Source organism: Cucumis sativus, chromosome 3 (genome assembly GCF_000004075.3).
Source record: "Cucumis sativus cultivar 9930 chromosome 3, Cucumber_9930_V3, whole genome shotgun sequence".
In the NCBI taxonomy this organism is placed as follows: Eukaryota; Viridiplantae; Streptophyta; class Magnoliopsida; order Cucurbitales; family Cucurbitaceae; genus Cucumis; species Cucumis sativus.
In genome coordinates, this window is record NC_026657.2 from 21,764,646 (window position 1) to 21,792,587 (window position 27,942).

The window sequence follows — 27,942 nt, forward strand, 5'->3', positions numbered from 1 at the left end:
TAGGTCGTTTTGAAAGTTCAAGTGAAACTTAGACACGTTTTGAACTCGTTTTAGGTTGGTTTGAAACTAAGTTTTAACACATTTGATTGACATGTTGGGTCTTGAAGTACTTTTTTCACTTTTTGAAATTTTGGTAGGTTGTGAGTTACAAACTTACACTGAAGCATTGCTTGGTCGTTTTGAAAATTCAAGTGATACTTACACACGTTTTGAATACATTTTAGGTTAGATTGAGTTTGTTGCACTTGGTTGTCATTTTTGGTCTTGAAATGCTTTTTTCAACCTTTTTGGTAGATTATGAGTTACGAACTTACACTTAGGATTTGCTAGATCATTTTGAAAACTCAAGTAATACCTAGACACGTTTTGAGCATGTTTTAGGTTGGTTTGATCTAAGTTTGTTGCACTTACACACTTGGTTGCCATTTTGGGTCTTGTAGTGCTTTTTTCACTCTATTTGAACTTTTTTCGTAGGTTATGAGTTACGAACCTACACGTAAGCTGTTTTAGGTCGTTTTGAAAGTTCAAGTGATACTTAGACACGTTTTGAACTCGTTTTAGGTTGGTTTGACACTAAGTTTTAAACACATTTGATTGACATGTTGGGTCTTGAAGTACTTTTTTCACACTTTTTGAAATTTTGGTAGGTTGTGAGTTACAAACTTACACTTAAGCATTGCTGGGTCGTTTTGAAAATTCAAGTGATACTTACACACGTTTTGAATACATTTTAGGTTAGATTGAGTTTGTTGCACTTGGTTGTCATTTTTGGTCTTGAAATGCTTTTTTCAACCTTTTCGGTAGATTATGAGTTACGAACTTACCCTTAGGATTTGCTAGGTCGTTTTGAAAACTCAAGTAATACCTAGACACGTTTTGAGCACGTTTTAGGTTGGTTTGAACTAAGTTTGTTGCACTTACACACTTGGTTGCCATTTTGGGTCTTGTAGTGCTTTTTTCACAATATTTGAACTTTTTTCGTAGGTTATGAGTTACGAACCTGCACGTAAGCTGTTTTAGGTCGTTTTGAAAGTTGCAGTGAAAGTTAGACACGTTTTGAGCACGTTTTAGGTCGTTTTGAGTAAATGGTATGTATGTTGTGATTGTTTGATTGCATGTATAATACCTTATTGAGATGTGTATGCTTGATTGAGAAGCTGATAGAACACCAAGTAATGGTTCTTATTTGTTCATTAAGGAACCAAACTATTACATAGAATACAATACTCAAACCAGTCTTGAAAGCACCGAACAAACAAGTACTATTACAGACAATAACCAAGTATAAAATAAAACATTCAAACATCAAAAGTAGTTTAGGATAATGGAAAACACTTTCTAAGATTAAAGTAACTGAACAACTTCTGTAATTCTGCTCTCCAGAAAATACAGCCCCTCCACTTCCAGAAACTGATTAACCAACCCCCATCTTTCCTTCCATCTCTCCCTTTTAACCTCCCCCTGTAACTAACTGTTGTCCCCACTAAGGTGGTTTCCACTTCCTCCAATTCCATCACCTGTGCACGTGCAATTCCACTTGTCTTTCTTCTGCTATATTGTATTGCAATTGGTGGTCTATCATTACTCTCCCTCTCCAAAGACACCTTGTTCTCAAGGTGGGAAATGAGGAAGCTTTTGTGTAAAATCATCACAGTTCTCCCATGTAGCCTCATGAGGTGGTATTCCTTTCCAACTAACAAGCACTTCCCACTTCTTTGTTGCTGGATTTTTAGGATAGCCAAAATTGTCTGCTGGTAGTAACTCTTGAAATGTAGGAACATCATCAATTCCATATAGTTCGGTAAATGTCATTCCTCCCTCCATAGCTCGACATTTTGTCAAGAAACCTTAATCAGATGGTGTCCATGTCTCCATCATGTGTTACAGACTCACTCTAGTCTTTGTCAAACTCGGGTCACCCCTTATAACAACATTCTTTTCATTTTGTATGAAAGTAAAGTGAGTTTCCGCAATCCACTTCAGTTACCCCAACGTGTGCAGCCATTGCATTCCAAGGATGACATCCTGATAGAACACTGATGTAGTGTTTCTATTATATTGATAATTCAAACACAACTTACAACATAAGCAAACCGTGAACCTCAGAAAATGAGTCACGTTACATATAATTCACAAACATCAAACAAAGAAAACCTCCTAATCCAAAATTCCGAACACAAAAATACTAATAAGCAAACCAGAATATAGAACACCAATCTTCTGCTTCCCCTGTCTTTCAAGCAGTATTGCAGACCTTTTCCTTCACTCCAAAAACTCACTTTAACAAAGAGGCAGCCACATTTTCAGGTATAGAAAATAAAGTAGGTAGTATGTAGGAAGGCTAACCAGAACTGAGTTGCATAAGGTTTGTCTTCCGCCTCTAGAGATGTTATATCTTTTCCACCTTTCAAGTTTCTTGTGAATTCGATCAATGACTGGTTGCCAAAAAGACTTTTGTCGAGGGTAGCCTCCCAAAGGGAGACCTAAATATATAATCGGAAGCTTTTCTACCTTGCACCCTATCAGATTTGCTGTTTGAAACAAATCTTCCTCTCCCACATTAACGCCGCTAAGGGCTGATTTTTCCCAGTTTACTTTCTGCCCCGAACACCATTCGAATAATCTAATGACGTTTTAAAGTTTAAGGAGCATCTTCACATCATACTTACAAAAGAGAAGAGTATCATCGACAAATTGAAGCAAAGGGAGGTGGATCAAGTCTTTGCCAACAAGGAAACCTTCAAACTGGCTGTTAATATGAAGCTTGTTTATGATTTCTCCTAAAACCTCACTTACTAGGAGGAATAAAAAGGGGAGAGGGGGTCCCTTGGCGGATACCTCTAGATGCTGTTATCCGGCCTCTAGGCTTACCATTGATGAAGACTGAATACTTTGGATTTTTTAGGCAGCCCATTATCCATGATATCCATTTGGAACTAAACTTTTTCAAAGATAAATTTTTTTCTAAAAAGTTCCAATTCACCCTATCAAAGGCTTTTTCCAAGTCAAGTTTTAAAATCCATCCTTTTTTCCGTTTTGCCCTATAATCTTCCACGGCCTCGTTAGCAATTAATATTGGGTCAAGAATTTGCCTACCTTCAATAAAGGCGCTTTGAGTGGGGCTTATAATTGCATCCATAACTTGTTTTAGACGTTCAGATAAAACCTTTGCGACGACCTTGTATGCTAACGTAGTAAGGCTGATTGGACGGAAATCCTTGACTAGAGTCACATTCTCTTTTTTCTGCACTAAACAAATGAAGTTTTCTTGGATGCAAGCATTTAATCTTCCATTTCTGTGGAAATCAGACATTAGTGATTTGAAGATATCCTTGAAAATAGACCATTGGGTGATTAGGAACTTCACTGTGAAGCCATCCGGGCCCGGAGCTTTATTGTTGCCAAGTGCCTTTAATGCCTTAAAGATCTCCTCCACTGAAAACTGGGTAACAAGAGCCTCATTCTGAATTGAGGAAACACAAGACCAATTACTGTTAATAGGGATGAATCTGTCCCCCGAATTCTGGTATAAAGTGACTCAAAAAATTCCAGCACAAGCCTTTCAATGTCGCGGAATGAAGTCGAGACAACCCATCATCATCTTTTAATTCAGTTATGAGGTTCCTTCTTTTTTCGCATTTAGAAAGCGGTGGAAGAAGCCCGTATTCTCATCACCCAAAGAAAGCCAATTGAGTTTACTCTTCTGAATAAAATTACGCTCTTCATTTTGATAAATACTAAGTAATTCCGCTTGCAAAGCAGCTCTAGAATTCAATTTTTTTAATCCAATCAACTCAGCCACAGAATCATATTTTTCTAATTTTGACATCAAGGATTTCTCTGTTTTTTTTTTTTACCTTAGCTTGCGCAGCAATATTCCAAGCTTTTACTGCCAATTTAACTGATCTCAACTGCTCATGAAGAATGAAACCAGCCCATCCCTGGAAGTTAGAGTTGCTCACTGTTTCAACAATAATCTGATTAGAATCACTGGACACCAACCAGCTGTTACAAAACCGAAAAGGAGAGGGACCCCAAAGAAAAGAACCAGCCTCCAAGAATAAAGGAAAGTGATCCGAGGATGCGTGCTTTTCGAGAAACCCGAGAATTTTCAAAACAAACATCCCACATCTGATTTATGAAGAAATCTGTCTAATAATGATCTTCAAGGAGAATTACCGTCTCTAGACCAAGTGAACCTTCTTTTGCAATGGAATTTCCATGAGAGAAACCATGTCAATAAACTTATTGAATAATGACATTCCTCTAGTACTTCTGCCAAAAGGAAATCTTTCCCGCCCAACGAGTGATATTAAAATCCCCACCTATGCACCAGGCCACGGCCGAACAATCAGCCAAGGAAGACAATTCGGGCCAAACCAATTTCCTTTCTCTGCAACCACAAGGCCATAGACATTTGTGATCCAACAAACCTTTTTGCACAAAGTGAGGCATTTGATTGACAAAGAGAAGCGTCTTTTAATGACCTCTGTTACAGATATTTTACTGCTGTCCCACATGGTAAGAATTCCCCCAGAAGATCCAACAGAAGCCACATAATCCCAGCCAATATCCTTACAACTCCACAATGATTTTATAAAAGCCGAGTTCAAGGTGTCCTTCTTAGATTCTTGAATCATGACTACAATTGTTGATGATTTTTTAAGTGCTGCACGTTTAGAGGAGTCGTTCAAACCCTTAGTGTTCCAGGAGACAACCTTAATAATGACTGGGAGGAGGAAAAGGCAGTTGCACATCTAATTTAAGCCAGAATGATTCCACAATCCGACTATAGACACTAAATCTTTAGGCAAATCCAGGGGAATTTTAATAGGGAGAATATCTTCATCATTATTCAGATCCATCCCATTAATTTCTGGGACTAATTTAGGGTCAACTTCAGTGTTGGGGACTGCCAATTTAACTGATCTCAACAGTAAGTTGATTAAGTTGGGCAGTAGGAGGGACACGAGACAAGGCATCTGCTGCTTTGTTTTCTAGTCCCGGTTTATACACGACATCAAAATTGTAGCCAAGAAGCTTAGCAATCCACCTCTGATGTTGAGGTTGGATAACCCTTTGTTCCAATAAAAGTTCCAATGATCGTTGATCAGTTTTCACTTCAAACCTCTTGCCCAAAAGATAAGGTCTACAGCGTTGCACAGCCAAAACTACAGCCATTAATTCCCGTTCATAAACTGGTTTAGCACGATCCCTCATAGCTAATGTCTGGCTAGAATAAGCAATTGGCCGATGATTTTGAATTAAGACAGCACCTACCCCATATCCAGAAGCATCGGTCTCTATTTCAAATGGTAAGGAAAAATCTGGCAGTGCTAAGATTGGGAGAGTCATCGTAGCCATCTTTAAATTCTCAAAAGCTTCAGCAGCTGCAACAGTCCATTCATATGCTCCTTTCTTCAATAATTGAGTCAAAGGAGTAGCCACACTTCCATAATTCATTACAAATCTTCGATAATATCCTGTCAACCCAAAGAAATCCACGAACTTCACGGACATTAGTGGGCACGGGCCATTCTTTGATAGATCTAATTTTCTCGGGATCAACCTCTACACCCTTTCCCGAAATTATATGGCCAAGATACTCCACTTTCATTTTGGCAAACCCACACTTGTGCATATTACCATATAATTTATTCTCTCGCAGCACCTCTAACACCCATTCTAAATGTTGAAGAATCCAAAATAAATTAATATATCATCAAAAACGACTAAGAAAACCTGTGTAGGTAAGGTTTAAAGATACTATTCATCAAAGCTTGAAACGTTGATGGTGCATTGGTGAGCCCAAAAGGCATGACAAGAAACTCATAATGCCCCTCGTGAGTTCTAAAAGCTGTTTTCTTCAAATCCTTTTTACACATTCTAATTTGATGATATCCCGCCTTGAGATCAATCTTCGAAAATATATTAGCCCCATTAAGTTCATCAAACAATTCCTCTACTACTGGAATAGGAAACTTGTATGGAACGGTCACACTATTCAACGCACGGTAATCTACACAAAACCGTCAACTACCATTTTTTTTTCACCAACAAGACCGGGCTCGAATATGGACTAGTACTAGGTTTTTATGCCAAATGCCATCATTTCATCAACCAATCTTTCCATCTCCTCCTTTTGCTGGTATGCATATCTATAAGGCCGAACATTGACTGGATTAGTCCCCTTCTTAAGATGTATATGATGTTCAATGGTACATTGTGGTGGCAACTCTCCAGGCCAACCAAAAACATCTTCATTCTTAGCTAACACGGCTGGAATAGACTCATGAGTGGTAGGCACTTCATCAACCCCATACATCGCTGCAAATGCCATTCCACCTTCCAAAGATCTACACTCAATCAGAAATCCCTGATCAAGTTCTGTCCATGTCTTCATCATGTGCTTCAAACTCACCCTAGCCTTCGTATGACTCGGATCTCCCCTCAATACAACCTTCTTCCCATTTTGTATGAATGTCAAAGTAAGTTTTCACCAATCTACTTCGGTTACTCCTAATGTATGTAGCCATTGCATACCAAGAATGACATCCACTCCCCCCCAATTCCAATGGCAGAAAATTATCCACAACCTTCCATTCACCCAATAGCAGTTCCACTTGTTTACAAATTCCCTTCCCTTTTACAGCAGATTCAGACCCCAAAATAACCCCATAATCAGAAGTTTCCTGCAACTGCAACAACAATTGAGTTACTAACTTTTCATATATAAAATTATTGGTCGCGCCGCAATCTATCGATACTACTACTGACCTTTCTCTAATCATACCTTTAATTTTCATAGTTCCAGGGTTTGTTAATCCCACCACCGAATTTATTGACAATTCGATCACGGGTTCTTCTGGTTTAACAACTTCAGTCTCCTGTATTTCAGTTTCCACACTTCTTCAACTACTCTAGTTCTTCCCCATTTGCCCCAACAACTAAAACTCTAAGTTCCTTATGATCTTTCACGTTACACTTATGGCCCACAAAAAATCATTCCTCACAGCGAAAACAGAGACCTTTCTCACGTCTAGCCTGAAATTCAGCATCAGAAAGTCGTTTTAGTGGTCCTTCTCGTCGATTAGGTTCACCAGCCACTCCTCGAATTGTAATCATCCGCATTCGAACAATCCCTCCTGACTTATTATCATTAGAAATCACAGGAATTTGAGGTTTAAAGGAAGCAGAAACCTGGAATTTTCCATCCGCTGCACGTTTGAAACTTGATTCTCCCATTATCACTTCTCGGTTCTCAATCTTTTGGGCCAACTTCATCATTTGAGCAAGCCCCATAGGTTCCCAACATTCCATGTCTGCCTTAATCCATGGTTTCAAACCATTCATAAATGTTTCTTCTAAGACAGCCTTTTGTAGAAAAGGCAATGGTGCTACTGATTTATCAAATAAATTCCAATATTCTTCCACTGTAATATCTTGCTTGATCTTTAAAAATCTTCCCAGAATTGATCCCTCACGACTCGATCGAAATCAAACAATAAGTCTCTTCTTTAAATCGTCCCAATTAACAAACGGTTCACGATCTTCATGAGATCTATACCAATTCAAAGCTGCTCCATCAAAACTAAGAATGGACACAATCATTTTCTCTGACTCACTCAGTTTGTGTATCTGAAAGTATCTCTCAGCCCTAAACAACCAAGAATCGTGATCATTTCCCACAAAAACTGGCATTTCAATTTTTTTAAATTTGCTTCGGTCGCCCGCAGAATCTTCACCCTCCAACTTGGTATGTTTTTCCTCAGATTTTCCTCCCATCATCGTCCAATCACTGACATCAACCATGCTGTCAACTCACTTGATGATCCTTCTAGTACTTCTTCCATCGTTGTCTTCCCTTTGATCATTCCTTCAATATATTTCAACAGTGTTTCTGGTTGCTGTTGTTGCTTCTCAGCCTGTACTCCTAACCTCTCAATACTCTTCGCCAAAGATGACATGTTTTCCTTGATTGTTGGCAGATCATGTAATTCTGCTCGAATGCCGGATATTTCTTGATCTACCATTTCCAACTTTTCCTCAATTCGCTTTTGAGCCATGATATAGAACTTCACAGATTCGATTTCTCCGATACCAAAATGATAGAACACCAAATAGTGTGTTCTACTAATTTATTAATCAGCCAAACATTTACAGAAAACAGGTTCTAACACAGTCTTGAAAACAAAGTACTCGACAATTTGGAAGACAGAAATCCCTAAAAGAGTGAATATCACGCTTTGGAGAATGCGAAATGGACTATGAACTGTGCAGAAGTTTTGCAAATGAAACCTCCCTTTCTCAGTTTATCTCCTCATGTTTGTCCCTTGTGTTTGCATGCTTTAGAAGATTTACATCATATTTTCTTCTCCTGCTTACATGCAAAGAAGTGTTGGTTTGGCTTACTTGGCTATCTTCATTTGAATTGGGTTTTCGACTATAGATTTAGGAGAACGCGGTCCAGCTTATTTCATGTCCCATTCTCAAGAAGAAACCAAGATTGATTTGGTTAAATGCAGTAAAGGCCATTTTACCATAAATTTGGTTTGAACATAATCAACTAACATTTCAAAATAAAGCTTCCTCTTGGACAACTCGAGTCGAAATGGCTAGAATCAATGCTTCTACTTGATGCTCTCTTTCAAAAGACTTCAAAGATTTCTCCATACAAGATATAAGTCATAACTGGCCGACTTTCATTTTTAATTCTTAGTCCACTACTGTACTCTTATTTTATTTCTTTTGGATTTCTAGTGGTCTTAAATCTATGTTGTATAGTTATTGGCAGTTTGTATGATCTATTCTAAACCTTGTCGTTGGTTTAGTCTTTTGGTTTAAGTCTCGATATGGTGAGAACGCTAAGTGGGTGTCAACCTAGATGAGATGTCCGAGTGCACTAGCTGATCCTAGGGCTTCTTTGTATTATCTTTTGTCTTGTCTACTCATTTTCAGCTTCATGAAGAGGCTCCTTTCCTATTTCAAAAAAAAAAAAAAAAAGGTAAATGTGTGATTCTTATAAAGTAAATTATCCTACGATTAAAAGTTTGACTTAGACTATTCCAAGTGCTTCACCAAATCTTAAATATTTGAACCAACTGCACCAACTTTGCACAACACAACAATGTAAAAACATTAACTACTTTCTCTTTATGCACATTATATATCAAATAAAAATATTAGAAGGGAAAAAATGGAAAAAAGACTGTGTTAAGAAAGATGGATGGAAACCTTATAATGATACATATTTTTACAAATCCAGATGTACGGGTGCTCGTGTGTGTTCAATAAAGTAAATAATAGAAAATTTTTCAAACAAAAACCAAGCATAATAAATTTCTATGACCATTAAGACATCCATATTCTTATCGCTTCTCTCCCACGTTTCACGAAGGCCCTCAGCCATCTGCCAGTTCCATTTGAATTATTTTTGATAAAGCCCATTAAAAAAAAAAAAGTTCAAAATGCATGAAAAATGCACTTTGAGACCTAAAATGACAACCAAGTATGCAAGTGAAACAAACTTAGTCTTAAACAAGTCCCAAAATGGCAATCAAGTGGGTAAGGTCAACAAACTTAGTATCTCTTGATTTGAAATTTGAAAAATATTTGTAAGGTGTGATAAATTCAAAATCAAATCATTTTATGTTTATGTCGTTGAATTTAAAGAAATCAAATGATTATAAATCAACTTTTAAAAATTAAAAATTGTTTCTAGACATCCATATTCTTACCGATTAAAATTCAACTTACATATTTCTTTTTTACTTGATATCTAAAATTTACATATACTTTAAAATTTATTTCTTCTCTTTTCATTTTTTTTCTCATATTTCATTTTTCAAGATTTAAATAGTTTTTTTTGTTTTATCTGTACTTTTTTTGATAGGTTATGAGTTATGAGCTTATAGTTTAGTCGTGTTAGGTCGTTTTGAAAATTCAAGTGATACTCCAAGGTTATTCTTGGAATATTCTTTTACATTATATTTGTTAAATCACTATTTAGTTTATTAAGAGCTTGATAAATAACCACTAAACTAAAACCATAGAGGATAATTGATAGACCATTAGTACATGTTCTATCACTAACTAACCGACGGTAAAACTTTATGAATATCTTCAGCAATTTTATCATTTAAGACAATTTTTCGTATAATATCGACATGAACATCGTAAGAAAACTCAAATTAAGTAAGTTAAATTAAAAAAAAAATTGTATGAATGTTTCGAGAACCATTAATTATAAATTCAACATTTTTGAATGAAAAATTGGATTGGTTTGTGGTGACGGCTAACATGCATGTCTAACAATTATTTTCAATTTCTAATACTTTCATCCATTGCCAAAGTTGGAAACTAATGTTCACAATTTTTTTATCTTATTAAATGAAATTTCACATTTCTTGAAAATTTTGGATTATAATTATTTGAAAAACAAAATATATATTTTTTGCTTTATCGTTACTGAAAATTTTATCTCAATTTTTGCAGTAAAATTTGATTTTTTAGTCTAAATTTTAAAAACAAAATATTTGTTTTAGTTATAAAGAAATTGTTTTGGATTTTAAATGGGTTTTATCACAAATAATTCAAATATATTTTAATCCCTCATCTCCCCTTCTCTCTCACTCACGTTTCAAATTTTTCTTCTCCGGCTATCTTCTCTCTCTCTGCTTTCTCGTCTCTCCCCTTCTCTCATCTTCTTCGTCTTCCTCAAAATCGCCGATTCACGGCCATCTTCTTCTCCTACCCCTAACAGCGCCGGATTTCTCAACTGTCGATCGAGTGACAATCGTGCCTGCCTGCTTGACAAAGCCTTTTCGGTCTACCAATAAAGGAAAAACGATTGCTGGTGACACGAAAGCTGTGCTCAACGCTCTTTTTCCTATTCCACTGCACGTCGTGGTCTTTCCCTTGCTGGTTGGATGACTACTATGGACGAAGAGCACAACTACTTCCAGTCTCTGGTCGATAAGTACCCAAGGAAGGTAAATTCCAGCTGAGAAAGTCGAGAGCTCCTTAGTTGATCACAAATCCTTCCAAATTCTTTGTTCGTAGACTAATTTGAAATCCTTCCAATATGGATCCATGCTGTCTTTTATATCCATAAGATACCAATTAGATTGTGTTAATTATTGTTTATAAGAAAATATTTGTGTGCAGAGTTGCAGTGGGTAAATCTTAATGGCTGGCAGAAAATTGGTTCGGGATATATTACTCTCAAGACAAAGTATTTTCTATCAGTTTACTTCCCATGGGGTATTTGCTCTTCCTATGCTTTATCCTTATCGCATCTTTCTCCGCTGTAGTCTTCATAGGATGGATTTCTGTGGTGTAAATTTATTCATCTAGTTTGTTTGATTTATGGTTGCATTTAGGGAGAAGGTAAATTACATAAGCCACAGTAGTTATGGAAAAAATCTCCAATTTACAGCAAGTTAAAGAAAAAAAAGAAGAGAAAAACAGCAGTTAAAAAAAACTGGGCATCTTGCTTCTTTCTTATGAAAGTTCTGCCGTTTCTTTCAAGTCAAATTGACCATAAAATGCTCAAATGAGATTTTTCAATAGGAATATGTAAAAAAAAATATAATATGTAAAAGAATTTTTGTGAAACGTGGGAGAGAAGCGATAACATTATCCTTCAAAAAATTCAGGAGTAGTAAATATTTATGTGAAAGGACATATTATAAGCCACAGTAGTTATGGAAAACATCTCCAATTTACAGCAAGTTAAAGAAAAAAAAAGAAGAGAAAAACAGCAGCTAAAAAAAACTGGGCATCTTGCTTCTTTCTTATTGAAAGTTCTGCCGTTTCTTTCAAGTCAAATTGACCATAAAATGCTCAAATGAGATTCTTCAATAGGAATATGTAAAAGAACTTTTGTGAAACGTGGGAGAGAAGCGATAACATTATCCTTCCAAAAAATTCAGGAGTAAATATTTATGTGAAAGGACATATTATTTGGCCATTTGACCTTATTTGGTTGGAAATGATAAACTACACATTATTGTTTGCTTCAGTTGTGATCTTGATTATGGGCTATTTGGTATTTTGCCTACAAACTGTATAGTTAATTATCTGTTAGCTTTTGTTTTCCTGTCACAACTTTATGTTTATGTGGCTAATTGTAGCCGAAAGTTTTATTTATCAATCTTATTTTTCACAGCATAAATGAAACTGTGTTTTCAAGAACAAGGTGCTGCTACATCATTCAAGGAAATTCGTCGTAGAGGTCCGTAAGTTTTTCTTTGGAGATGTGATACTAACCTGTTTGAATAAAAGAATCTGACTTGGTCTTTTCCTCTTTAACATTATGGATTAGGTCTTTCTCTTTACCAGATTTCGTAGCTGAAGTTTATGAAGTAATCAAACCGGTGTTAACTTCTTATATAAAGGTTAGTGCTAACTGCTAAGCTTATTTCTAAGATGAAAGATGCTTTTATCCCCTCCCCAAAGAATATCATTACTATTTATGTTGTGTTTCTGCTAACTAATTCTTGCATAGCATCTGGTTTGATAATTAAAGTAAAGTTTCTGACATGGAGGTTTTCAAGTTGTAATATATATTTTTTATGTTTTAGGTAGATTCCCAAACTTTGAAGAAACACTACAGTACTGAGGTAATTGAATGTTGTAAGGCAGAGCATCGGGCTTACTAGAGCCAAGGTATCTTCTTCGATAACAAGGTAAGGATAGTCTTGATACTACCTTTCTTTTGTTATTGAAGTTTATTGTTCCTTTTGTTGGGGGCTTGGTGGTTGTGCACCTATATTGATTTGTACTTCTGTTAATTAATTATAGTCATCCTCTCTTGTCTGAGTAATTATTGTCAACCATTTTGTTAGCAAAGGCTTCCCATGGATATTCAGTTTGTTGTGCTGCATGTCCACGATGATTTTCGTGATTTTAGTTCTAGATACATAAAAAGGGCCTTTGCATCACGACATGAATGACTATTTTTTAATATGAACCTACAATACCCCAAATGAATGCTGGATTAAATTAGATACAGGGCAGATAGAGAGTGAGATGGAGAGTGTTTGTGTGCTTTAGAGCCATCTGTCCCTAAAACATAGTTTCTTCCCCCCCCATAAGAAGTAAGTTTATTGATGTATGTAATTTACAAAAAGGTTTTGGAACACCTACAACAATCTTTTTGAACTTTTTGGTAGGTTATGAATTACGAACTTGTATTGAATATTTGTTAGGTCGTTTTAATAATTCAAGTGATGCTTAGAAAATGCAACCGAGCTTAAACAATTCTGCACATTTTACTAAAATTTTTAGTTTAACCTTTTTAATAAAATTCGATGGAAATTCTTGTTTTCTTTTTGTAGGAATAAAGGAAAATGAAATATAACCAAACTTGGGATCTTTGCAAGCAAGCTTCCATGAAGAAACTAGGTTACAAGGGGAGGTCTTCTGTTCTCCTTTTTCTTTTTTTCTTTCCATCCGTAGAATCTTGCTTAAAATGCTTTGAGGACAATGCAAATTTTTAAGTGGGGGGTGGAGTTGTAGCCTTGCACATTCCATGTCCTTTGGGAAATTTTCATTTTGCAAATTTTGCTAAAAATGTCAAAATTTAGAAACTTTTGCAATGCTCTATGCTTAGAATAAGTACCATGTCTACTTCGATTTTTAGCATAAAAAAGCATGTATGCCTAACCATGAGAACGGAGCTCGGATTTGTGATTGTATTTTTATTTGAATATGTTACATATGTTGAAAATGCATATATTGATAGCTTAGAAATGAGTAGAACACTTGGTTCATTTCTGAATATTGTGAATTATGTACATAATAATATGTGCGGTTGTCTTTTTTATCTCACTTTTAATCCCCTTTTTTGCCATATTCTAATGCCTTTTTTATATTAATTTTAAATCCCTCTTTTGGCCATAAACATTTGTATAAGATTGTTTGAAAGCAAAATATGATTGTTAGGTCAGATAGAAAGCAAAGTCGGCAAGATCTTAGAGTTCTTCACCCAACATAACAGCCGATAAAAACAAAACAATACGACCAAGCTGCTAAGGGTTGCAAAACCCCACCCTGCCTAGTAGGTCCTTAGAGTTTTTCACCCAACATGGCAGCCTGTGAGAGGGAGCGAGAAAAAAAGAGGGAGCCAAGCCAGCCGCTTAGGTCAAGTAAAACGCGCGCCGAGATCCCCCGGTTTCAGAATTTTCGTGGGGATCCTCTCCGCTTTTCTTGCCTAAGCAAAACCCGATCCCGCCTAGAGAGGTAGAGAAAAAAAAAGAGGGAGCCAAGTCAGCCGCTTAGGTCAAGTAAAATGCGCGCCGAGATCACCCGGTTTCAGAATTTTCGTGGGGATCCTCTCCGCTTTTCTTGCCTAAGCAAAACCCGATCCCGCCTAGAGAGGTAGAGAGAAAAAAAAGAGGGCGCCAAGCCAGCCGCTTAGGTCAAGTAAAATGCGCGCCGAGATCCCCCGGTTTCAGAATTTTCGTGGGGATCCTCTCCGCTTTTCTTGCCTAAGCAAAACCCGATCCCGCCTAGAGAGGTAGAGAAAAAAAAAGAGGGAGCCAAGCCAGCCGCTTAGGTCAAGTAAAATGCGCGCCGAGATCCCCCGGTTTCAGAATTTTCGTGGGATCCTCTCCGCTTTTCTTGCCTAAGCAAAACCCGATCCCGCCTAGAGAGTAGAGAGAAAAAAAAGAGGGAGCCAAGCCAGCCGCTTAGGTCAAGTAAAATGCGCGCCGAGATCCCCCGGTTTCAGAATTTTCGTGGGGATCCTCTCCGCTTTTCTTGCCTAAGCAAAACCCGATCCCGCCTAGAGAGGTAGAGAGAAAAAAAGAGGGCGCCAAGCCAGCCGCTTAGGTCAAGTAAAATGCGCGCCGAGATCCCCGGTTTCAGAATTTTCGTGGGGATCCTCTCCGCTTTTCTTGCCTAAGCAAAACCCGACCTCCGCCTAGTAGGTACTTAGAGTTCTTCACCCAGCATGGCAGCCTGTGAGAGGGAGCGAGAAACAAAAGAGGGAGCCAAGCCAGCCGCTTAGGTCAAGTAAAATGCGCGCCGAGATCCCCCGGTTTCAGAATTTTCGTGGGGATCCTCTCCGCTTTTCTTGCCTAAGCAAAACCCGACCCCCGCCTAGTAGGTACTTAGAGTTCTTCACCCAGCATGGCAGCCTGTAGAGAGGGAGCGAGAAAAAAAAGAGGGAGTCAAGCCAGATGCTTAGGTTAAGTAAAATGCGCGTCGAGATTGCCTGGTATTAGAGCTTGCATGGGCAACCTCTCCGCTTTAGATGGAATTTGATGAAATGCTTATGTCCAAAGTAGGCATTTCTCTACAGAGTCCTAATGGTCATAGAAATTTATTATGCTTTGTATTTATTTTACTTTGTTGTCAGGAATCAACTTCTTTTCTGATTTGTATGTTTATGTATATGTTGCATCTCTTTCTTGTTACCATGTTGTATTTCATTGTACTCAATAGTCTGATTTGCATTTTTTATTGGCTACATGTGTTTTACTAATAAGAATTTGTTTTCTCATTTGTTTATTTGTGTTAATAAGTGTTCGTGTAATTGCAATTTTGTTCTTGAAGATATTTTGCTTGAATCAAGTTAGTTCTTTCTATAAGGATCATTTTCTTGTAAGGTTATAACTTCTTGTCCAATTTTTCCAACTCACATTTCAACTTGTAACAGGTGAATCCCTTCTAAATAAGAGCTTAAAAAGAAAAACCAATTGGAACCTTTAACCATAAAATCAAGGTACTGCATCTTATTTGCAATGAATTGCTATAATTTCTTCCAACACTATGAAACATTTATGTTATAGTTTTATTATTGTAAACACCTTTGCTAAACATCATTGTAATTTCCAAACACAACTCTGCCAAAGTTCCCAAGATAGTTCTATAGCAATGTTCCATAGGCTATCTTGCAAGTGATGTGGAACTCCTTTGCTTTTTTGAATAGTAAGCTGGCCTTCCTCTTTTGTTATGCTTTGTTTTGTTCTTAATACTTGCTTTTATCTTTGCCTATTTCATTCCTAGTTGATATATTACATAGTCCTCTTAAATCTACATTCTTTTTCTGTTTTATGATTCGCTTGATTTTAATGACTAACTTTGGCGAAATAATGTTGAACTATATTGCATGTTTTGCATCTAAACCTCAATTGAAAAGGTTTGTTATCTGTATCAGTATAAGGTTTCCATCCATCTTTCTTAGGCCATCAATGAAGTTTTTGCTTAGATCTATCTTAGTTCGGCCTCTTTAAAATGTTACTCCATACAAGGAAGATCAAAAGTTGTGATTACAAAGTGTAGATTTGTATTGTATAGTTGCCTTAGTTATTTTTTTAATTATTCTTTTTAGACGTTATTTCCTTTTATAATTAGTTCTCTTTAGTTAGAATTTCTATTAAATTATACTTACCTATTATCAAGTCATTTTTCATTAATAAGAGAAAATGGAGTTTTTCTCAAATAACAAAAAGTGATTATTTAAGATACTATGCTAAAGGGAACACATCCAATTACCATGTTGAGAATATTATCTTTGCCTATTGAAGGTCTTGGATTCTTGGTCAACTTTGAATGCAAATTTTTCTTAGTTGATTATTAAATATCAGGGTAAAAAGATCTTATATTGTAATGTTGTTTTGCTTCACTTGCATCATACACTAAAACACAAGATTAAAAAAAAAGTTATATTTAGACTTTTGTATGGTATTAGGTGTTCTCTTTGAATTGGTGTTGGTATTGGCTTTCTAATTATGATATGATTTTGGGAGCCTTTGAATTATGTTCTTCAAACCTTCTCTCTTCGATTGAAGCTTATTATATTTTATCGTTGTTAGTATGTTCTTTTTTTCCATTTTTTCCCTTGTAATATTTTTATTTGATATATAATGTGCATAAAAGAGAAAGTAGTTAATGTGTTTTACATTGCTGTGTTGTGCAAAGTTGGTGCTGTTGGTTCAAATATTTAAGATTTGGTGAAGCACTTGGAATAGTCTAAGTTAAAACTTTTAATCTGTAGGATAATTTACTTTATAAGAATCACACATTTACCTTTTTTTTCTTTTTGAAGTAGGAAAGGAGCCTCTTCGTTAAGCTGAAAATGAATAGACAAGACAAAAGGTAATACAAAGAAAGCCCTAGGATCAGTGAGTGCACTCGGGCATCTCATCTATGTTGACACCTACTTAGCATTCTCACCATTCGTAGGTTATGAGTTACGAACCTACACGTAAGCTTTTTTAGGTCGTTTTGAAAGTTAAAGTGATACTTAGACACGTTTTGAACTCGTTTTAGGTTGGTTTGAAACTAAGTTTTAAACACATTTGATTGACATGTTGGGTCTTGAAGTACTTTTTTCACACTTTTTGAAATTTTGGTAGGTTGTGAGTTACAAACTTACACTTAAGCATTACTTGGTCGTTTTGAAAATTCAAGTGATACTTACACACGTTTTGAATTCATTTTAGGTTAGATTGAGTTTGTTGCACTTGGTTGTCATTTTTGGTCTTGAAATGCTTTTTTCAACCTTTTTGGTAGATTATGAGTTACGAACTTACACTTATGATTTGCTAGGTTGTTTTGAAAACTCAAGTAATACCTAGACACGTTTTGAGCACGTTTTAGGTTGGTTTGAACTAAGTTTGTTGCACTTACACACTTGGTTGCCATTTTGGGTCTTGTAGTGCTTTTTTCACAATATTTGAACTTTTTTCGTAGGTTATGAGTTACGAACCTACACGTAAGCTTTTTTAGGTCGTTTTGAAAGTTAAAGTGATACTTAGACACGTTTTGAACTCGTTTTAGGTTGGTTTGAAACTAAGTTTTAAACACATTTGATTGACATGTTGGGTCTTGAAGTACTTTTTTCACAACATTCTTTTCATTTTGTATGAAAGTTAAAGTGAGTTTCCGCCAATCCACTTCAGTTACCCCAACGTGTGCAGCCATTGCATTCCAAGGATGACATCCTGATAGAACACTGATGTAGTGTTTCTATTATATTGATAATCAAACACAACTTACAACATAAGCAAACCGTGAACCTCAGAAAATGAGTCACGTTACATATAATTCACAAACATCAAACAAAGAAAACCTCCTAATCCAAAATTCCGAACAACAAAGTACTAATAAGCAAACCAGAATATAGAACACCAATCTTCTGCTTCCCCTGTCTTTCAAGGAGTATTGCAGACCTTTTCCTTCACTCAAAAAACTCACTTTAACAAAGAGGCAGCCACATTTTCAGGTATAGAAAATAAAGTAGGTAGTATGTAGGAGGGCTAACCAGAACTGAGTTGCATAACGTTTGTCTTCCGCCTCTAGAGATGTTATATCTTTTCCACCTTTCAAGTTTCTTGTGAATTCGATCAATGACTGGTTGCCAAAAAGACTTTTGTCGAGGGTAGCCTCCCAAAGGGAGACCTAAATATATAATCAGAAGCTTTTCTACCTTGCACCCTATCAGATTTGCTGTTTGAAACAAATCTTCCTCTCCCACATTAATGCCGCTAAGGGCTGATTTTTCCCAGTTTACTTTCTGCCCGAACACCATTCGAATAATCTAATGACGTTTTAAAGTTTAAGGACCATCTTCACATCATACTTACAAAAGAGAAAGTATCATCGACAAATTGAAGCAAAGGGAGGTGGATCAAGTCTTTGCCAACAAGGAAACCTTCAAACTGGCGGTTAATATGAAGCTTGTTTATGATTTCTCCTAAAACCTCACTTACTAGGAGGAATAAAAAGGGGAGAGGGGTACCCTTGGCGGATACCTCAAGATGCTGTTATCCGGCCTCTAGGCTTACCATTGATGAAGACCGAATACTTTGGATTTTTTGGGCAGCTCATTATCCATGATATCCATTTGGAACTAAACTTTTTCAAAGATAATTTTTTTTCTAAAAAGTTCCAATTCACCCTATCAAAGGCTTTTTCCAAGTCAAGTTTTAAAATCCATCCTTTTTTCCGTTTTGCCCTATAATCTTCCACGGCCTCGTTAGCAATTAATATTGGGTCAAGAAATTTTCCTACCTTCAATAAAGGCGCTTTGAGTGGGCTTATAATTGCATCCATAACTTGTTTTAGACGTTCAGATAAAACCTTTGCAACGACCTTGTATGGTAACGTAGTAAGGCTGATTGGACGGAAATCCTTGACTAGAGTCACATTCTCTTTTTTCTGCACTAAACAAATGAAGTTTTCTTGGATGCAAGCATTTAATGTTCCATTTCTGTGGAAATCAGACATTAGTGATTTGAAGATATCCTTGAAAATAGACCATTGGGTGATTAGGAACTTCACTGTGAAGCCATCCGGGCCCGGAGCTTTGTTGTTGCCAAGTGCCTTTAATGCCTTAAAGATCTCTGTTAGGATTCTACACCCTTTTTAATAAAATACCCAACTAGGGCTAAACAGAGACAGAATATATAGCCCAAAGTTACAGCTACAATAAGGAATGAAAACAAGAACAATGAACAACAAGAACAAACCTGCACCCTTCACAAGAAGGATACCCCCTCCTATCAGCTGCTGCCGCCTCCCTTTCTTAAAAGATAACCAAAAAGATACCCATCCCTATTTCTCAATCATTCTATTTATACTCACCCTCAAATTCCTACCCAGTGGGACCCACCTGCACATTCTTTTATTTCCCACTCATTCTCTCTCCTTACATGTTGGTGAGTTTCCCTTCTTACCCTTCCTAACATACGTATGTATGATTGGGGTCTCACAACACCCCTCGGTTCAAAATTCACCTTGTCCTCAAGGTGGAATGTGGGAAACTGTTGATTCATTTGATAGACAGCTTCCCATGTGGCTTCAGTTTCTGGTAAATTCTTCCACTTGACTAGCCATTCGTTAGCTCCCAATTCTTTGTTCCAGCGAATTCCCAATACCTGTTCTGGCCATAGTTGTAATTCGAAATCTGTTGTCAACATAGGTTGTTGTTGCTGCACAACCTTCTGCTTACCTAACTTGAGCTTCAACTATAGGCCACCTCTCCTATCTCTTCAATGATTGTGTAAGGCCCGTAGAATTTTGGAGCCAGCTTTTCACACCTTTTCCGAGCTAAGGATCTCTGCCTATAAGGTCTGAGCTTTAGGTATACTTCATCACCCACCTTGAACTTCAATTCCCTTCTTTTGGTGTCTGCCCATTTCTTCATGCGGTTTTGGGCTAAGTGAAGGTTCTCCTTCAAGGCGTTCAATGCCAGATCTCTCTCCTTGAGCATTATTTCTACCTCATCATTCTGAGTTTTTCGGGTTCCGTAGGATAGAATCGGGGTGGTTGCCTTCCATATACAATCTTGAAAGGGTTGGAACGTATGGATGAATGGAAAGTAGTGTTATACCACAGTTCAGCCGATGGAATGAACTTATGCCACCTTTGGGGTTGTTCATTGCAAAAGCATCTCAAGTATGTCTCCAGACATTGGTTTACCCTTTCCGTTTGTCCATCTGTTTGTGGGTGGAACGCCGTGCTTCTTTTCAGTTTAGTTCCCATAGTTGTAAATAACTCCTTCCAAAAATGACTAATGAAAACTTTATCCCTGTCGGATACTATGGATTTTGGAACCCCATGCTTGCTGATGATCTTTTCAATGAATGTCGTCGCCACTTGTTTAGCTGTGAAAGGGTGCTTCATAGTGATGAAATAAGCATACTTGCTCAATCTGTCTACCACCACCATTATCACATTCATTCCCCCTGCCTTCGGTAACCCTTCTATGAAATCCATTGACCATTCTTCTAGTATGGCTTCCGGAGCAGGAAGTGGATGTAATACCCCTGCTGGTTTCGTGGCCTCATATTTGTTTCTTTGACAAATCTCACACTGTTCCACATATTTCTTTATACCAGCCTTCATTCCCTCCCAGTACAGCTCTCCGCTCATCCTTTTCTATGTCCTCAAGAATCCCGAGTGTCCTCCTAAGATGGAGTCATGGAATGTATGCAGCAATGTGGGAATCACTGACGACTTCTTTGATAATACCACTCTCTTCTTGTAGAACAGTTTCCCATTCTCCTAGCTAAATTTGCTAATTCCCTCTGGATTCTGTTTCAATTCTTTAATGGTTTTCTGTAATTCCTCATCTTGGTTGACTTCCTTGTCTATCACTTCCATGTCTACAATGCCAGTTGTCGTCAAGGAGTTTACTTCCAGCGGATATTCCATCCTAGAAAGGGCATCTGCTGCTTTGTTTTGTAATCCAGGTTGGTATAATATTTCAAAATCGTATCCCAGCAGTTTGGTCAGCCATTTCTGAAATTGGGGTTGTACTTCCCTCTGCTCAAGGAGAAATTTCAATGCCTTTTGATCTGAGATAATTGTAAACTTCCTTCCTAATAGATAATGACGCCATTTCTGCACTGATAATACTACAGCCATCCGTTCTCTTTCGTAAATGGACTTGGCCTGAGCTCGTGTCGACAATTTCTGGCTGAAGAAGGCTATGGGTGACCATTCTGTGAAAGTACAGCTCCCAATCCTGTCCCTGAAGCATCTGTTTCGATTAAAAAAGGTAGATCCCAATTCGGCAGTGCTAGCACCGGGATAGTAGTCATGGCCATCTTTAATTTTTCAAAGGCCTCGGTTGCTTGTTCATCCCACGCAAAAGAATTCTTTTGCAACAATCTGGTCAAGGGGGCTGCAATTTCTCCGTATCCTTTCACAAACCTACGATAATAGCCCGATAATCCCAGAAATCCTCTCAGACCCGTGACATCTTTCGGCTGAGGCCATTTCACCATGTCTTTGATCTTCTCCTCATCAGCCTGTACTCCTTTACTCGAAATTATATGCCCCAAATATTGGATTTTGGAGTGAGCTATGACACACTTCTTCTTATTTGCAAATAGATGTTATCTCTCAACACTGCAAATACCATCCCTAGATGTTTCTCATGTTCTGCTATATCCTTGCTATATACAAGTATATCATCGAAGAATACCAATACACACCTTCTTAAAAAGGGTTTGAATACCTGATTCATCAAGGACTGGAAGGTGGCTGGTGCGTTTGTAAGACCGAAGGGCATTACCAGAAATTCATAGTGACCCTCATGTGTTTCTGAACGCGGTCTTCTCAACATCTTCCTTCTGCATCCTTATTTGATGGTAACCGGACTTCAGATCTAGTTTTGAGAAAACCGTGGCTCCATGTAATTCATCCAGCAGTTCTTCTATCACTGGGATAGGAAATTTGTCTGATATGGTTACTTGGTTGAGTTTCCGGTAATCTACACAAAACCGCCACCCTCCATCTTTCTTTTTGACCAATAAAACAGGGCTGGAGTAAGGGCTATGACTGGGACGTATCACACCTGCTTGCAGCATTTCCACCACCAATTTCTCAATTTCCTCCTTCTGTACATAACCATATTTATATGGTCTGACATTGACCTTTGGTTCGGTAAAACCAATATACGGTGATCTATTTCTCTCTTAGGAGTAGTTTTTGGATCCTCAAAGATGTCTGCATACTGTTGTAACAGATTTTTAATCATTGGAATCTCTTCCTCGTCCCTTTCATTTCCTGCTCCGCTTCCACCTCCGTGTCTACTTCATACTTTTGGAATTCCAACAGAAAACCCTGATCTTCATTTTCCCACGTTTTCTCAATGGTTTTCAGGGAACATTCTGCTTGGATGAGGGATGGGTCTCCTTTCAAGATAATTTTCTGTTTGCCCAACCAGAAAGACATTGTTAGAGATGGCCAATGTATCTTCATGGTGCCTGTTGTATCCAGCCACTGCATACCCAATATTACATCCACATTTCCCAACTCAATAGCAAAAAAATCAGCCACCACCACCACCCCTTGTAGTTCCAATTCCACTCTCTTGCAAACACCCTTGCCTGCTACACTTGGTGCCATCTCCAATTGTAACTGCAAACGGGTTACCTTTTTCCAGATATAAGTTCTTTTCCTTTACTGTCCGGTTATGTATAAAATTATGGGTTGCTCCACTATCAATCAGTACTATCACTCCTTTGCCCTTTATATTTCCCTTCAGCTTCATCGTTCCCTTCGATGCCATCCCATGGATTGTCTTCAATTCTATTTCCTCCCCTTCAGCAAAATCCATATGGTTTAATTCCACTGTTTCCCCTGGTTCCTCTTCCATCTTGCCTTCCTCTTCCTTGCTCTCCTCTTCATTCATGATAAATAACATCAGCTCCCTTTTTTCCTTCACTCTACATCTGTGCCCTGGTGTATATTTCTCATTGCATTTAAAACATAGGCCCTTATCCAATCTGGACCTGAATTCTGCGTCTGAAAGTCTGTAGTTCGATAGGAGGTTCACTTTTTTGATAACTACCCTTAATAGGTATAGTTACTTGTTTTATGGGGAAATCTGTCCTCCTCATGTAGCCTTTGTCTGTTCCATCTTGGATTTTTCCTGCATACTCTTCTTTTTTCTTTGGTTCCACTGTCCTGCCCTCGGTCTTAGTCAATTTCATTGCTACATTCCGATCATTGACTAGTTTAGCCTCCCTCATACAATCTTCCAATGTTCGAGGAAACGACTAACGACTTCTGCCTGAAGATTGGGTTCCAGACCGGTCAGAAAAGCATCTCGTAACACACTTTCCTCCATGTGAGGGAGGGGAGCTGAATATGTGACAAATTTCTTCACATACTCACTGTAGGATCCATCTTGTTGAATCCTAATCAAGCGTGCCACTAGACTTGTTTGTCCGAGTCCTTGAAGAAATCAAACATCCTCCCTTTCAAATCTTCCCATGACTCTACTTTCTTCCTATTATGCGTCCACCTGTACCAGTCCACTTCCTCTTGCCCAAAACTGACCACCGCCACTCTGATCTTCTCGTTTTCTGGCAGGTTGTTCATCTCAAAGAAATGTTCTGCTCTATATACCCAGGATTCTGGATTTTCACCTAAGAACATAGGCATTTCTAACTTTGCGTACTTACTTCGATCCACATTGCTTCCATTTACCTCATTACAGACTTCCGATTCTTCTACTTTTCCTTTCAACTTCATGCTGGATCCATCAGATGTTCCGGATTCATCTCTTTTCTTATAGCTATGATTCTCTCTTAGTTCCTCTGTCAGTCTTTCCATAGATTTCTTCATTTCCAGTAGCATTTCTTTCATGCTCAGCAGCTCCTTCTCGGTTCCTTCCATTCGTTCCTCCATTTGTCTTTGTGCCATGCGACGCGTCACCACCCCTAGTTTTTTTTTTTCTTTTTGTCGGGCTCTGATACCAAATGTTAGGATTCTACACCCTTTTTAATAAAATACCCAACTAGGGCTAAACAGAGACAGAATATATAGCCCAAAGTTACAGCTACAATAAGGAATGAAAACAAGAACAATGAACAACAAGAACAAACCTGCACCCTTCACAAGAAGGATACCCCTCTCCTATCAGCTGCTGCCGCCTCCCTTTCTTAAAAGATAACCAAAAAGATACCCATCCCTATTTCTCAATCATTCTATTTATACTCACCCTCAAATTCCTACCCAGTGGGACCCACCTGCACATTCTTTTATTTCCCACTCATTCTCTCTCCTTACATGTTGGTGAGTTTCCCTTCTTACCCTTCCTAACATACATATATGTATGATTGGGGGTCTCACAATCTCCTCCACTGAAAGTTGGGTAACAAGAGCCTCATTCTGAATTGAGGAAACACAAGACCAATTACTGTTAATAGGGATGAAGCTGTCCCCCGGAATTCTGGTATAAAGTGACTCAAAAAATTCTAGCACAATCCTTTCAATGTCGCCGAATGAAGTCGAGACAATCTCATCATCATATTTTAATTCAGTTATGAGGTTCCTTCTTTTTTTCGCATTTAGAAAGCGGTGGAAGAAGCCCGTATTCTCATCACCCAAAGAAAGCCAATTGAGTTTACTCTTCTGAATAAAATTACTCTTCATTTTGATAAATACTAAGTAATTCCGCTTGCAAAGCAGCTCTAGAATTCAACTCTTCTTGATTTAATCCAATCAACTCAGCCACAGAATCATTTTTTCTAATTTTGACATCAAGGATTTCTCTGTTTTTTTTTTTACCTTAGCTTGCGCAGCAATATTCCAAGCTTTTACTGCCAATTTAACTGATCTCAACTGCTCATGAAGAATGAAACCAGCCCATCCCTGGAAGTTAGAGTTGCTCACTGTTTCAACAATAATCTGATTAGAATCACTGGACACCAACCAGCTGTTACAAAACCGAAAAGGAGAGGGACCCCAAAGAAAAGAACCAGCCTCCAAGAATAAAGGAAAGTGATCCGAGAGATGCGTGCTTTTCGAGAAACCCGAGAATTTTCAAAACAAACATCCCACATCTGATTTATGAAGAATCTGTCTAATAATGATCTTCAAGGAGAATTACCGTCTCTAGACCAAGTGAACCTTCCATTTTGCAATGGAATTTCCATGAGAGAAACCATGTCAATAAACTTATTGAATAATGACATTCCTCTAGTACTTCTGCCAAAAGGAAATCTTTCCCGGCCCAACGAGTGATATTAAAATCCCCACCTATGCACCAGGCCACGGCCGAACAATCAGCCAAGGAAGACAATTCGGGCCAAACCAATTTCCTTTCTCTGCAACCACAAGGGCCATAGACATTTGTGATCCAACAAACCTTTTTGCACAAAGTGAGGCATTTGATTGACAAAGAGAAGCGTCTTTTAATGACCTCTGTTACAGATATTTTACTGCTGTCCCACATGGTAAGAATTCCCCCAGAAGATCCAACAGAAGCCACATAATCCCAGCCAATATCCTTAGAACTCCACAATGATTTTATAAAAGCCGAGTTCAAGGTGTCCTTCTTAGATTCTTGAATCATGACTACAATTGTTGATGATTTTTTAAGTGCTGCACGTTTAGAGGAGTCGTTCAAACCCTTAGTGTTCCAGGAGACAACCTTAATAATGACTGGGAGGAGGAAAAGGCAGTTGCACATCTAATTTAAGCCAGAATGATTCCACAATCACCGACTATAGACACTAAATCTTTAGGCAAATCCAGGGGAATTTTAATAGGGAGAATATCTTCATCATTGACATTCAGATCCATCCCATTAATTTCTGGGACTAATTTAGGGTCAACTTCAGTGTTGGGGACTGCCAATTTAACTGATCTCAACAGTAAGTTGATTAAGTTGGGCAGTAGGAGGGACACGAGACAAGGCATCTGCTGCTTTGTTTTCTAGTCCCGGTTTATACACGACATCAAAATTGTAGCCAAGAAGCTTAGCAATCCACCTCTGATGTTGAGGTTGGATAACCCTTTGTTCCAATAAAAGTTTCAATGATCGTTGATCAGTTTTCACTTCAAACCTCTTGCCCAAAAGATAAGGTCTACAGCGTTGCACAGCCAAAACTACAGCCATTTTCCCGTTCATAAACTGGTTTAGCACGATCCCTCATAGCTAATGTCTGGCTAAAATAAGCAATTGGCCGATGATTTTGAATTAAGACAGCACCTACCCCATATCCAGAAGCATCGGTCTCTATTTCAAATGGTAAGGAAAAATCTGGCAGTGCTAAGATTGGGAGAGTCATCGTAGCCATCTTTAAATTCTCAAAAGCTTCAGCAGCTGCAACAGTCCATTCATATGCTCCTTTCTTCAATAATTGAGTCAAAGGAGTAGCCACACTTCCATAATTCATTACAAATCTTCGATAATATCCTGTCAACCCAAAGAAATCCACGAACTTCACGGACATTAGTGGGCACGGGCCCATTCTTTGATAGATCTAATTTTCTCGGGATCAACCTCTACACCCTTTCCCGAAATTATATGGCCAAGATACTCCACTTTCATTTTGGCAAACCCACACTTGTGCATATTACCATATAATTTATTCTCTCGCAGCACCTCTAACACCCATTCTAAATGTTGAAGATTTTCATCCAAACTTCTACTGTAAATTAATATATCATCAAAAACGACTAAGAAAACCTGTGTAGGTAAGGTTTAAAGATACTATTCATCAAAGCTTGAAACGTTGATGGTGCATTGGTGAGCCCAAAAGGCATGACAAGAAACTCATAATGCCCCTCGTGAGTTCTAAAAGCTGTTTTCTTCAAATCCTTTTTACACATTCTAATTTGATGATATCCCGCCTTGAGATCAATCTTCGAAAATATATTAGCCCCATTAAGTTCATCAAACAATTCCTCTACTACTGGAATAGGAAACTTGTATGGAACGGTCACACTATTCAACGCACGGTAATCTACACAAAACCGTCAACTACCATTTTTTTTTCACCAACAAGACCGGGCTCGAATATGGACTAGTACTAGGTTTTTATGCCAAATGCCATCATTTCATCAACCAATCTTTCCATCTCCTCCTTTTGCTGGTATGCATATCTATAAGGCCGAACATTGACTGGATTAGTCCCCTTCTTAAGATGTATATGATGTTCAATGGTACATTGTGGTGGCAACTCTCCAGGCCAACCAAAAACATCTTCATTCTTAGCTAACACGGCTGGAATAGACTCATGAGTGGTAGGCACTTCATCAACCCCATACATCGCTGCAAATGCCATTCCACCTTCCAAAGATCTACACTCAATCAGAAATCCTGATCAAGTTCTGTCCATGTCTTCATCATGTGCTTCAAACTCACCCTAGCCTTCGTATGACTCGGATCTCCCCTCAATACAACCTTCTTCCCATTTTGTATGAATGTCAAAGTAAGTTTTCACCAATCTACTTCGGTTACTCCTAATGTATGTAGCCATTGCATACCAAGAATGACATCCACTCCCCCCCAATTCCAATGGCAGAAAATTATCCACAACCTTCCATTCACCCAATAGCAGTTCCACTTGTTTACAAATTCCCTTCCCTTTTACAGCAGATTCAGACCCCAAAATAACCCCATAATCAGAAGTTTCCTGCAACTGCAACAACAATTGAGTTACTAACTTTTCATATATAAAATTA

At 37.9% G+C, this 27,942-nt stretch overlaps 2 long non-coding RNA genes across 2 annotated transcripts; both read left to right on the top strand.

Annotated features, from left to right (window-relative positions):
- The first annotated feature begins 10,691 nt into the window (after positions 1-10,691).
- LOC116402738 lies at positions 10,692-11,393 on the top strand. The gene is made up of 2 exons (XR_004215340.1): positions 10,692-10,991; positions 11,167-11,393. It is a non-coding gene; the product is annotated as an uncharacterized LOC116402738 (long non-coding RNA).
- A 741-nt stretch (positions 11,394-12,134) lies between these two features.
- On the top strand, positions 12,135-13,598 carry LOC116402737. Its single transcript, XR_004215339.1, has 4 exons — positions 12,135-12,235; positions 12,326-12,398; positions 12,585-12,689; positions 13,341-13,598. It is a non-coding gene; the product is annotated as an uncharacterized LOC116402737 (long non-coding RNA).
- Positions 13,599-27,942: the final 14,344 nt, after the last annotated feature.